A 12062-nucleotide genomic window follows, 5' to 3' on the forward strand; every position below is an offset into this window, starting at 1 on the left:
CAACTCCATAATCTAGATTGTAGTTTAGAGTTTCCTTCTTCGGTAGGTATTTATGAAGATCTTGGTGGACCGTCATGAGCTGAGCTGTTAGATATTGAAAAGGTTTAACAATGTGTAATAATACTTGTTAAATTAGTAGGGTAAATTCATTTACTTGGGTACATTTCTAGCAGATGCTCCCACACTGTGCGCCACAGGATACATGCAGCCTTAGGGCCATTTGCTGGGACTGCAAAGAGAGCTTTTGATCGATCACATGCCTCCTGGGGAAAACATGATGCTCCCTTGGACTGCAACACCTGGAGGGACACTGAAGGCACCTTAGGGCCAGTCCATTCACTGGTCCAAGGCCAGGGACCCATTCTCTAGGCACATTCTCCTGTACCATTGCTTCTCCAGGAGCTCTTGTCCATTTGCAAAGCAGTCTCCTGCAGTACAGCAAATACCATGAGAGTACCAGGGCAAGTCTTCTAAAAGACAGGGAACCCTGCTCTGATTTTTGAGGGCCTTTATTGAATGTGTAGGCATCAGATTAACAGTTAATTTTTTTCATGCAATGCTCAGCATGGTATCTTTTTCATTACCTGACCTGTTATGAATAAAACATTAGGAACCTCTGTTCTATAGTGCTGGCTGCTGGAAAACTTGTAGCACAGTATGGGTTTTGAAAGAGCATTTAAACTTCAAAGGCAGCATTTCTTTAATATCAGATACTTAACCAGTTCTAACAGGTACTGCCTTTTTCACTTCTTTATTGGAAAGCTTCCAATTGGGCTGGTTAATCTAAGGAATGTGATATTAAATGGTATGCATTATCAGGTCATTAATCTATGCCTCAGGTTCATATTAGAGTCTGTGAGGTTGAAGACCAAATTTCTTAAATTTCGCTTGGAGAAACATTTAATTAGAACTGCTCAAATCGATATTTTAAAATTCTGCATCTAAAAGTTTTTGAAGAATTGGTCAAAAACTTGCAACATTGTTGAGATGGAAAAAGCAGGAAAGTCGGAGAAGACCAAAACTAAGTAAATATGCCATTTTGTAAAAGGCTAAATGAGATGCCTTGAGTAATTATTGGCCTGTCACCATGCTATTAATCCTAGTAAATTATGGGCTCAAATAATAAATAATAGAATCAATGAATCCAACCAACATAGGCTTCTGGAAACTAGCTCATTTCAAACTAATTTATTTTCTAACAAGGTTTGTAGTTGGGAAAGGTAACTACTGATGACCTATATTTATACAAGGCATTTTACTTGATTTTGCTTCAATAAATATACGACCATCACTGCTTAATGGGACAACCATTATACTGATTAAATAAGTGCTATCAGATGTGTCTTAAATGTAATTGTAAATTAGGGGAAGATTTCTAATGGTGCCTTACAGGACAGAAGCTTTACAAACCTCATCTAGAAGACCTTTTGAAGCAAGATCTACCAACCAGAGCCAGTCACAGGGTGGTTTGACCAGAATCTGTTAGGACAAAACAGCAAATAGCAAAAAGATCGTAGAAGCTATTAGTCAATGGTAAAATAAAACTCAGAGCAGAAAAGCGCAAAAGTGCTAGTAAATTTCCTGTAATAAGACATCTAATAATCAGATCATACATTATATTTTAGTTTAGGTAGGGAATTTATTCAGTAATGCTCCGTGACCTTTGTTTATCCAGGACTCAAAAATAGATAGCTGTACTGGGTCTGGTTGAGATGGAATTCATTTTCCCCATAGCAGCCCTTCTTGTGCTGTGCTTTGTGTTGGTAGCTACAAAGGTGTTGATGACACACCAGGGCTTTGGCTCCTGCTGAGCAGTGCTTGCTCAGCATCAAGGCTGTATATCTCCAACATTCCCACCACCAGTAGGCTACGGGTGGGAAAGGTACTGGGAGGGAACATCACCAGGAAAGCTGACCCAAACTGAGCAAAGGGATATTCCATACTATATGGTGTCTGCTCAGCTAAGAGAAAAGGGGGGTATGGAGCATAATTTTCACCATTTTTGACAAAATGGGGTAATAATAAAAATATTTTAAAAAATTCTGGTACACCTTTTGTAAAAAGCACAAAATTAAACAAGATAAGATAGAAAAGACTATAGAATTCTGGCTGTAGAATCATCTATGTAACACTATTTATTACTCAAACTGATGAGTATGGCAAGTCCATTATAATAATTAGTCAATTATTCTATAGTTCTTTCAAATGTAAAAATTAATCACATTAAGGACTAATTCAGTAAGCCTTAAGCTTAATTACTTACATTTACAGTCCCCATTAGTAATTTTAGAAGTCGGTCAGTATTAAAATATGTTAGTAAAGAAGAGAGGAAAATTTATTTGTAAAGAACTATACCATTTGCCACTTCTACAAAATGTGGGGTTTTGTTATGAAATCAATTAATTAAACTATATAAAATGTCTACTAAATAAATTTTATGCATACAGTCCTCAGACACATCTACTGTAACACTAATTCTTTCCTATAACAGGTCTTCAGAGGGTGGGTAAAAGGTGAAAAAAAAAAAAGTGAAATCCAAAACTATTGATGTTTTCCTTTTTTATGCTGAACAAGTTTGTTAGACTTGGACAAAAAAAGTAATAAGTTATGGGTTCCTGCATGAATAGTTGTAGATATCAATGCCCAATTGCAGTCAAAACCACAATTTTACTGCTAGAAATTACTAGGAAAGGCAAAGACAGTAAAAGAGAGAACATGATTGTACCGTGAAATAAAACTGGAATTGACTGACAACTTGAATACTGTGAGCAGTTCTAGGCCCCTTATCTCAGAAAGTGTTCAGCGGAATGGTGACATGCTGTGAGAAGGGCAGAAGAGGTGTGTATGGAACAGGTTTCACCTGAAGAAAAACCAGGTCAGAGAGGAGTCTTTGTGCTGGAAAACCATGGAATAGAAGTGGTTTAAAAACTTGAGTGACATGGACTGGTGGGTAGGGATAAACTCTTGACTCTTTCTTCTGAAAGAAGAACAAAAGCCAGCGTTAGGTTCAAAGCAAAGAAATAAAGCATTCATAGGTGACAGACCTATAGAACTCCTCATCAAAGGAAGTTATGCATGTTGAATATTTACATGGATCTGAAACAAGTCTATGAAAGATAAATCAACCAAGACTTTCTAAATGCACAGGAACAGTATGCAGCTCAAGAAGTCCATAAACTAGAATTAGTAGAAAACCAGGAAAATGTTTGGAGGAAGCATTGATTTTCTTCCCCGTCCATTCAATCACTGTCATTGCTGAAGAGACTTTGTGTCTTGACTTATATATGACCATTCATATTCTTTATGTTTGTCAAGGAGGAAAGCACCCAAAAGAATACAAATTCAAAAATAAGAAAAGGGCAGAAACCCACTGCATAAGATAATAACATCCTTAATTCTATGTGGGATGCATTTATTGACTTCCAACAATTACCAAAACTCCAGCTATGTATGGCTTTAACTATACATCTCCTTCCACACAGCTTTTTACTTCTGACTGGAGTCCTTGTTCTCCTGTCTCTGCTCTGAGTTAGCCACCTTTCAGCTTCCGACTCATAATACATATCTTCCCCATTCAGCTTTTTCTGCTGGACACTGGTTTTGTAGGGCTTTGCTCAATAGGCTGTGAAGTGTTTTATGCAGGAAGTAGGTATCATTGCTGTTAGACAATTGAAAAGGGAGTTTAGGAAATCTAATTAAACTCATTAAACTAGAATACAGCTGGGAATGAAATTTTAAGCTTCTGAGACCTAAGATGGAATTTTTTCTACTATTGTATTGTAATGTTGGTTCTGCGGTAACAGAACCTTATATTAGACTATCGACAAGCTTTAAAATAAGGTGTGACATTATTTAAACAAACACAATGAAGACGTTCAGCATGAGAAGTGTGTTGCATAAGCACTTTTGACAGGCCTTTTAGCTGAATAACAAAACTGCAACACTGTATCCTGTGTAACCACAATGACTCTCCCTAAATCGGACTGAACAGGAGAGGTGGAAACATTTGAGCAACAAAGTTTCTTCCGTGTGGAGGGCACAAAGTTCCTAAGGACAAACTGTCATTAGTCTTTTAGACTAAGCATACTCAGGATCTTTCAGCTGCAAAGGTTTCAAATGAGCAGCTACAGCATTTTCTGTCTATAATCTATGGATCACAACTCCCCTAGAGGGAATGTTAGCTCCAGAAGGTGAGTTTTACTTTTTGGAAAAACACAAGAGATTAATTTGGAATCCTTAAAAGGCTTCTCAGGCAAAATTTCACCTTCCTTTCTGCACCCAGAGTAATTATGTACAGAGGAGTATTGGCTTGCACCTAGGTAAAGAGCAGGAAAAGGTGTTGGTGATTTGTAAAACATGCAATAGATTTCTGGATATATATACTGCTTTGCTCATATTATTTTAAATATATAGGTGTTGCATATGAGAGAACATTAAACTAAGAGAAAAGCATACAGTAAAAGCTTTTGTTGATTGCTACAATTTTGCTTCCACAGGAGGCAAGGAAAGGGGAAAAGAAATACATTGAAATCTTGAAATAAACCTAAATCACCAGAGAAAACCTTTACTAATAATTAATCTGGGCCTCCTAATGAATTTCTGAGTATATCCTGACCTTGCCAAAAGTCAGACATATGCCACACAGATCCTGCAAGTTACTAATAGGAAAAAAGGGGATAGCAGCACAGGGTCTATTCCCTTGAGCAACAAAATCTGCTGTTGCAGACGAGCCCTTCCTGGGCCCAACCCAATTTGAATAGGAAAAAGATATATGACACACATTTGTATACAAAAAAATTCCACACAGTGACAGTATGCTGGATTCCAAATGGTGTGACAGGGATCTGTGAATTCAGGATTCATCCCAGCTGAGGTCATTCAGGGTGCAGGCTTGCTGTGACACAGAGTGTACACTCATTCATAATCCAAGCAAAGGATTACTGCCACAGCCCATGCTGTAATTAGAGACCTTACATAAAGACCTTGTTGCTTATAAATTTGTAAAATCTTAAGTATTTGAGCTTAGACTCACCATGCTTTTTATTTTCATGGTGAAAACTGAGTGAAAATATACTTGCCGTTCTCTAAGGATCATTTAAAAAATGATGCTTTATGAAGGAAAAAGTGTTTGATCAAGTATAAAAATGAATGAGCAGTATTAATTCAAATTACATCTGTAAACAGAATCTCACTCTCAATGCTTTCAAACTTCCCAGTTACTATTTCCTTAGCCTATGTTTTGTGTGTTGTTACTCTATATCACAGTAGCCATTATCAGAGATGGATACAGAAACAAGACAAAATTTATCAACTAAAAGCCAAATGCAGAAGTTCAACAAAGACCCAGGGTAATTTTTTCCTATCAACATTGAGAAGATCCACAACAGAAAAACAAAAACAAAAACAAAAACCCCAAATAAAAATCAATACTACAAAGATAGGTGTATAAGTATCAGAGCCAAAATTCTAATGGGTGAATTGCTTTTGGAAGTGCTTATTAAAATCATCACTGTCTACTACTAATGTTGTTTTAGCATTAAGTTAAACAAGGAGGAAAAAAGCTCCAAACCTGTTTTGCTAGGATAACTATGAAAAGAAATAATGTGAAAGTTTTTTACCAAGGTTTACTACAGTGCTTGCTATATATTAGTTTACTCCTTTAAAAACTCCTTTCTGAAAGATGAAAATGAAAAGCCTGTCATGAATTGTACTGTTGCACAGCTCTTACTTATTGCTACAGATTGAAGTACCCAGAAATACATAAGGTAATTTTCAGAGACATTCACTTATCTTGCTGGACAAGTCATACAATATAGATATTTCTAGCTATTGGGAAAATTAAGCACAATGGTACAAAAGGCATGTATCCTTCTATTGTCATTGAAAATAAAAAGCAGGGATACAACTGTCATTCAAAATATACCGTGTTTTAAAAATCAAACCTTCAAAGCTGCCCTTTTGAAATACCTTCAATACTCGTGTCCAGTATGAACAATCCTTTCTCTTCTGCTCAGAAACATTTTCTTTAGGCAATAACTATCAAAAAGATTTTAATTGTCCATTCCCCACAGCTGGATGCACCTAGCTTTCTAACAGAGACAATTAATGAGAGAGAAAAGCAATTAAAATTGGGATTAATGACCTTGGCCTGATGTATGTCTGGAGAGAACTGAATAGAATTAGTAAGGAATGTGGATTGTGCTCTACCAGATATGGTTTATATGCCCGGATGAATACTGCTTTCATCCTCAGGACTGACTATCAATATACTGGGACCTCATGTTTAAACAATAAAGTGCTAAATTGCCTTTTATGTTTCCGGAAAGTAAAATCTTAAGAAGAGATGGTGAGCCAGTGGAGCTAAAGAGGATACAATGAACAGCAAGAAAAATGATGAAAAGGGTGGAGGCAGAGATTCTTCACTCTGGAGAGAAGGCAAAGGTGGGCATGGGGAATACACTGGAGGCCTTGGCCAAAATTTCATGCTCCCAGTAAACAGCACCTCCTGCTACCGCTGCTGAAGGAAACATGGGCAAACCATTCATCTCACCCAGTGAAGTGTTTCTTATATTCTTCCTGCTTTCAGCTACTGTTGTAAGCCATCCTAAAAGTATACATTTGATCAATGGAAAGATAAAAGTGAGTTAGGCTTATCAAGTTATGCAAGGTTTCGTTCTATTAAATGTGGAAATTAAAGTGAAGCCAGTCTTTTGTGGATAATGAAATTACTCGTGTTAAGTTGCATATATCCTCTTTGATTTTCTCTATTTTAAGAAAGTATTGCATTCCCACAAATATTTGCGGTTAATGCAATTGTGACTCCAACTGGTTTTATAACTACCAAATACGAAGGAAGAGTTAACCTCAGGTAGCAGTTGAGCAGCAGAATGGAATAGATCAAACCACAGAAGATGAAAGACCTTGGGGTGGGGAGAAATGGAGATATAACAATATACCACAGCATGCCACACTTCATGTGGCACACAGAGATTTTGTTCCTACAGCACACAGTCAAGGAATCCTGAAATGGGGACAGATAGCAGATGTGTCTTGGAAGTAAACCTAATGAACCAGCAGCTGCAGCAGACAGTAACTGGCTCATTAACAGTGACACCAAAGGAAATACCTATTTCCCTGGTAAACTTAATAACACCAAATTTGCTCAGACTTCAAATGCAAATTGGGCCAAAAGGTCAATGCCTTAGAGAAACTGAAAAGACACCAAACACTCAAAAGGCTGAAGTAGCTCAGAAATTGCCCTTTGAATGTGGAGATGGACTGAGAACACTTTAGTTTTAAAGGTTCTATGCTATTTAAAATGTCTATAATTAGCAGGTACTCACTCTCGCTGCTAGTAGCTGAAAGGTATTGTTGCTTCAGGGACTCCACTCTTTGCCTAATATTTTAAAATAAATATATTTATTTATTTCATCTTGACATACATGCAGAATTGTTTTGTTTGATTAGCTGGTTTTGTAAGTAATTTTTCTCTCTTTTTTTTTTTCTGCTTTCTATTAATCATCAAATCACTTGTTTTTCAGGCAGCTTTTGTAATTGTATAGATGTAAAATAACATACAAAGAAGTGAATTTTGTCTTAAAAGTCAGCTCATACTGACTTATGTTGGTTGAATGCCCTATGAAAAAGCAGAATCAAAGCCACTGATTTGGAAAAAAAATCAGGCCAAATTGTAAATAATCTAGAAAAGCCATATACTGTCTGTAAACAAGAAGATGAGAACTACAGGTACTTGGTAAAAGCTTTTTAGCAGAATTAAAGATTATTAAGTCCTGACTCTTTAATGTTTGCAGGAATCAAATCCATTTCCTCAGACAAAAAACTTCCAAACATATTGATCCATTAAATGATACACTTACCAGATGAAAAATAATATTTGTTATACAGAACAGTTAATTTCTATCAAAATCCAATCCAGCAATATTTATACATGTATGTCACACAATAACAAGGGCTGAATTCTTTACATTCTAATAACAATACCAGAAAATATTGCAGAATTAAATTTTAAAATAGCTGTATCCAGAAAATTTGCATACAAAACTTTTAAAAGTGCTGCCTGACAAGCTCTGTGCACCATTAACAAGGCTTTTCAGCAATTCTGTCAGTTCCAGAACAGTGGTAGAGAGCAAACATGTTACAATTTTTAAAGAGAGCAATTACAGACCCATCAGCTGGATGTCAATCATATGCAAAATAGTGGAATGGATGCTAGAGGACTATAATTAAGAATTAAAGGAGGAGAACATAATTAATGCCAATCAACCAGGATTTGTGAAAAATATATCCCATCAAAGTAACTTGATTTCTTTGTTAAAATAAAGTTATAAGACAGGTTGACAGAGTTGATGGATAACACTCTCAATATAAAACATGTAGATTTCTATGCAGTATGTGAGTTTGATAACATGCAATATTTGACTACGAAATTGCAACAAAACAACATTTACACTGCACATCAAATGGATTTGTATACTTGTTAGGTCTCAAATGTACGGTAAGAGGAAATGCTCATCATCACATACTTCTGTTTCTACTGGAAGTCTAGCAGAGTTTTTCCTTGCTTGTATGTATTTTAACAATTCTGTTTAACAGTGGGTAAATAAATAAATTCTAATAGTCTTAAAAATAAAACGGAGATTGAGAATTATTTAGATAATGAGAAGGATAAGTTACTGATGCAAAGCAATCTGAATTGTATTGTAAGGTGGGTATAATCAAATCTGGTATTTATGATGTGGCCAAAGGTAGTTACCCATCGAGGAACACAGAAAGCAGTGCCTGCTTAACTAGTGGCAACACCAGCTTCAGAAACTTTGTAGCAAAAGAATTGCCCTTCAAAGCATAAATAGGTCAATAATGAGAAAAGGAAGGCTATGTTACTAGCCTTTCCTCATTAAAAAATCATTAGTAGAGAACAATGCAAATATGATAGGAAAATCGATTGCCTGGGGTAAAAGCAAAAAAAACCAACCCAAACAACAAAAAAAAACCACCAACCAAACACACAAAAAAAAAACAACAACAAAAAAAAAACCAAACAAAAACAAACCAGAAATGTGATTCCTTCAATCAAAACCTCAGGGAACCTAGCCTGGCTTACAAAGAAAAGCTTAATGGAGGCCTACGGATCAGGTAAGAACTTATACAGGAGAGAAACTTTCATTATGGTCTTTTCAGTCCTGGCAACAGGCAGCAGATAATAGAATAATTCAGAATAGAAATAAATCCACCTTTTTAAGGATTTATAAGTAGGTAGCTGTTAAGAGCGATTGTCCCATGTGGCAAAAGATTCTGCATCACTGACAGCCTTCTAAATCAAGACTCCTTGCTTCTTATTAATAATGATATGCTAGTGCAAAGAAGAATGAAATCCAGAAAGTCTTAGAAACTTTATTATGTATAGGTGAAACATAAAGCACATCCTCCTTTTTCTTTTTTTTTGACTTTTTATCCAGACGCATCTGACACTTTTTCGGTATTTTGAAATGTCTAGAGTGACTGTTAGTTCAAATGACTTTATTAAATGCATATCTATTCAACGTGCTATAATATATTGCTTACAAAGTATCCTCTAAAATTTAGAACATTCGTGTAAAACTAACTGGGTAATACCTGGGTGAAAACACACTTCAAAATGTCACATTGGTAGAAAGAAAATATTTCATTAGAAATAAAACTCTTCTAATCAGTGATTTTTATTGTTCAAGCATTTTTCTCAATATGCAGTTTGTTAAAATGATGGAACCTATTTTTGAACTATGTTTGAACCTATGTTTGAACTATTTTGTAAACACCAATCAAGCTAACAGGAATCCATCTAATATTGATTAAGCCTTCTCAAGAAAATCTCAAGATAGAAAATTTTCCACTAGACTGGTAAACTCACGGAAAGGTCCTAATCACAGTCTACATTCCAAGAATATATTACAGGGGACAAGAAGGGGAAGAAATATTCTTGATTACTGCTCATTAAAATACATTGGAATTATGAACCTAGTGAAGTAAACAGAATATAATTCTAAAATACTGTCTTTCTACTAAGCAGAACATAGAAGGGGAATGCCTTAAATGACAAAGATTTCCAATATAAAGAAAAATACCAATTATATGTTATGTATTCTGTTATATACTTTTTCCTCCATAGGCTTAGAAGCATGTAATTTGGCATCACAATAAAAATGGAAACATTCTTGTCTTTTCTTTATATTAGACAGACTATAATAATCTCAGATTATATTCTTTCACAGACTGAATCACTACTTTTTCACTTGGTTGCTGCTGTGGCTTTTGAAGAAAGCAAAGATGCTGATGACCATTTCTGCTTTATTTTTAAGGCAAGAAATATATGTGTCTTCTACTTTTGTCAGCTTGGCTACAATAGAAGTTTTTGGTCATCATCATCACAAACTACAAAGAATAAAAGATTAAGCTGCATTTTCAAGCATGTCTGGAGAACTTGACATACTATGGAAATATGAGAAGCCAATGTGAGAAATGTGAAAAATTCACTGTCAGCAAAATATGAACTCCAATCACTGCTGTCCCTTTAGAATCATACAATCAAGTAGGTGGGAAAAGACCTTTAAGATCATCAAGTCCCACCATTACCCCAGAACTGCCAAGACCACCACTAAACCGTATCACTGAGGGCCTAATCTACATAGTTTTTGAACGTTTCCAGGGACAGTGGAAAGGAAGAAAGGAAGAAAGGAAGGAGAAAAGGAAGAAAGGAAAAGGATTTACTAGTTTTTGTCCTCCCAAAACCAATAAGGGCCTGTCAAACTCATATTCATTTTCTCATCAACCAACACCCCCAAGTCCTTCTCCACAGGGATGCTCTGAATCTCTTCTCTGCCCAACCTGTAGCTGTGCCTGGGATTGCTCCGACCCAGGTGTAGGACCTTGCACTGGGCATGGTTAAACTTCATGAGGTTGGCATTAGCCCACCTCACAAGCATGCCGAGGTCCCTCTGGATGGCATTCCTTCCCTCCAGCATACCAACCGAACCACACAGCTTGGTGTCATCTGCAAACTTGCTGAGGGCGCACTCAATCCCACTGTCCATGTCAGCGACAAAGATGTTGAACAAGACCGGTCCCAACACCGAACCCTGAGGGACGCCACTCGTTACTGGTCTCCAGCCTCCAGCTGGACACTGAGTCATTGACCACAACTCTTTGTGTGAGGCCATCCAGCCAGTTCTTTATCCACCGAGTGGTTCATCCATCAAATTGATGTCGTTCCAATTTAGAGACAAGGATGTCATGCGGGACAGTGTCGAACGCTTTACACAAGTCCAGGTAGATGACATCAACTGCTCTACCCCTGTCCATCAGTTCTGTAGCCCCATCAGAGAAGGCCACCAAATTGGTCAGGCAGGATTTCCCCTTAGTGAAGCCATGCTGGCTGTCACCAAGCACCTTGTTTTCATGTGCCTTAGCATGCCTTCCAGGAGAATCTGCTCCAAGATTTTGCCAGGCACAGAGGTGAGACTGACTGGTCTGTAATTCCCCGGGTCATCCATTTCCCCCTTCTTGAAAATGGGGGTTATATTTCCCTCTTTTCAGTCATCGGGAACTTCACCTGACTGCCATGATTTCTCAAATATGATGGCCAGCGGCTTCACAACTTCATTCACCAGCTCCTTCAGGACCCGCGGATGGATCTCATCAGGACCCATGGACTTGTGCACGTTCAGATTTTTAAGATGGTCTCGAACCAGTTCCTCTCCTACAGTGGGCCCAAGGTCTTCATTCTTACAGTCCCTGCATCTGCCTTCCAAGACTTGGGTGGTTTGGTCAGAGCCTTTGCCAGTGAAGACCGAGGCAAAGAAGTCATTCAGAACCTCAGCCTTCTCCAAATCCTGTGTAGCCAGCTCTCCCGAGAGCTTCCTGAGGGGGCCTACATTCTCCCTAGTCTGTTTTTTATTGGCAATGTGCCTATAGAATCCCTTCCTGTTATCTTTAATACCTCTAGCTAAGTTTAATTCTAACTGGGCCTTAGCTTTCCTAACCTGGTCCCTAGCTTCCCGGACAACATC

The sequence above is a fragment of the Pezoporus occidentalis genome, unplaced genomic scaffold (assembly GCF_034315485.1).
Source record: "Pezoporus occidentalis ecotype Australia unplaced genomic scaffold, CSIRO_AGI_Poc_V1 ctg71, whole genome shotgun sequence".
Lineage (NCBI taxonomy): Eukaryota > Metazoa > Chordata > Aves > Psittaciformes > Psittacidae > Pezoporus > Pezoporus occidentalis.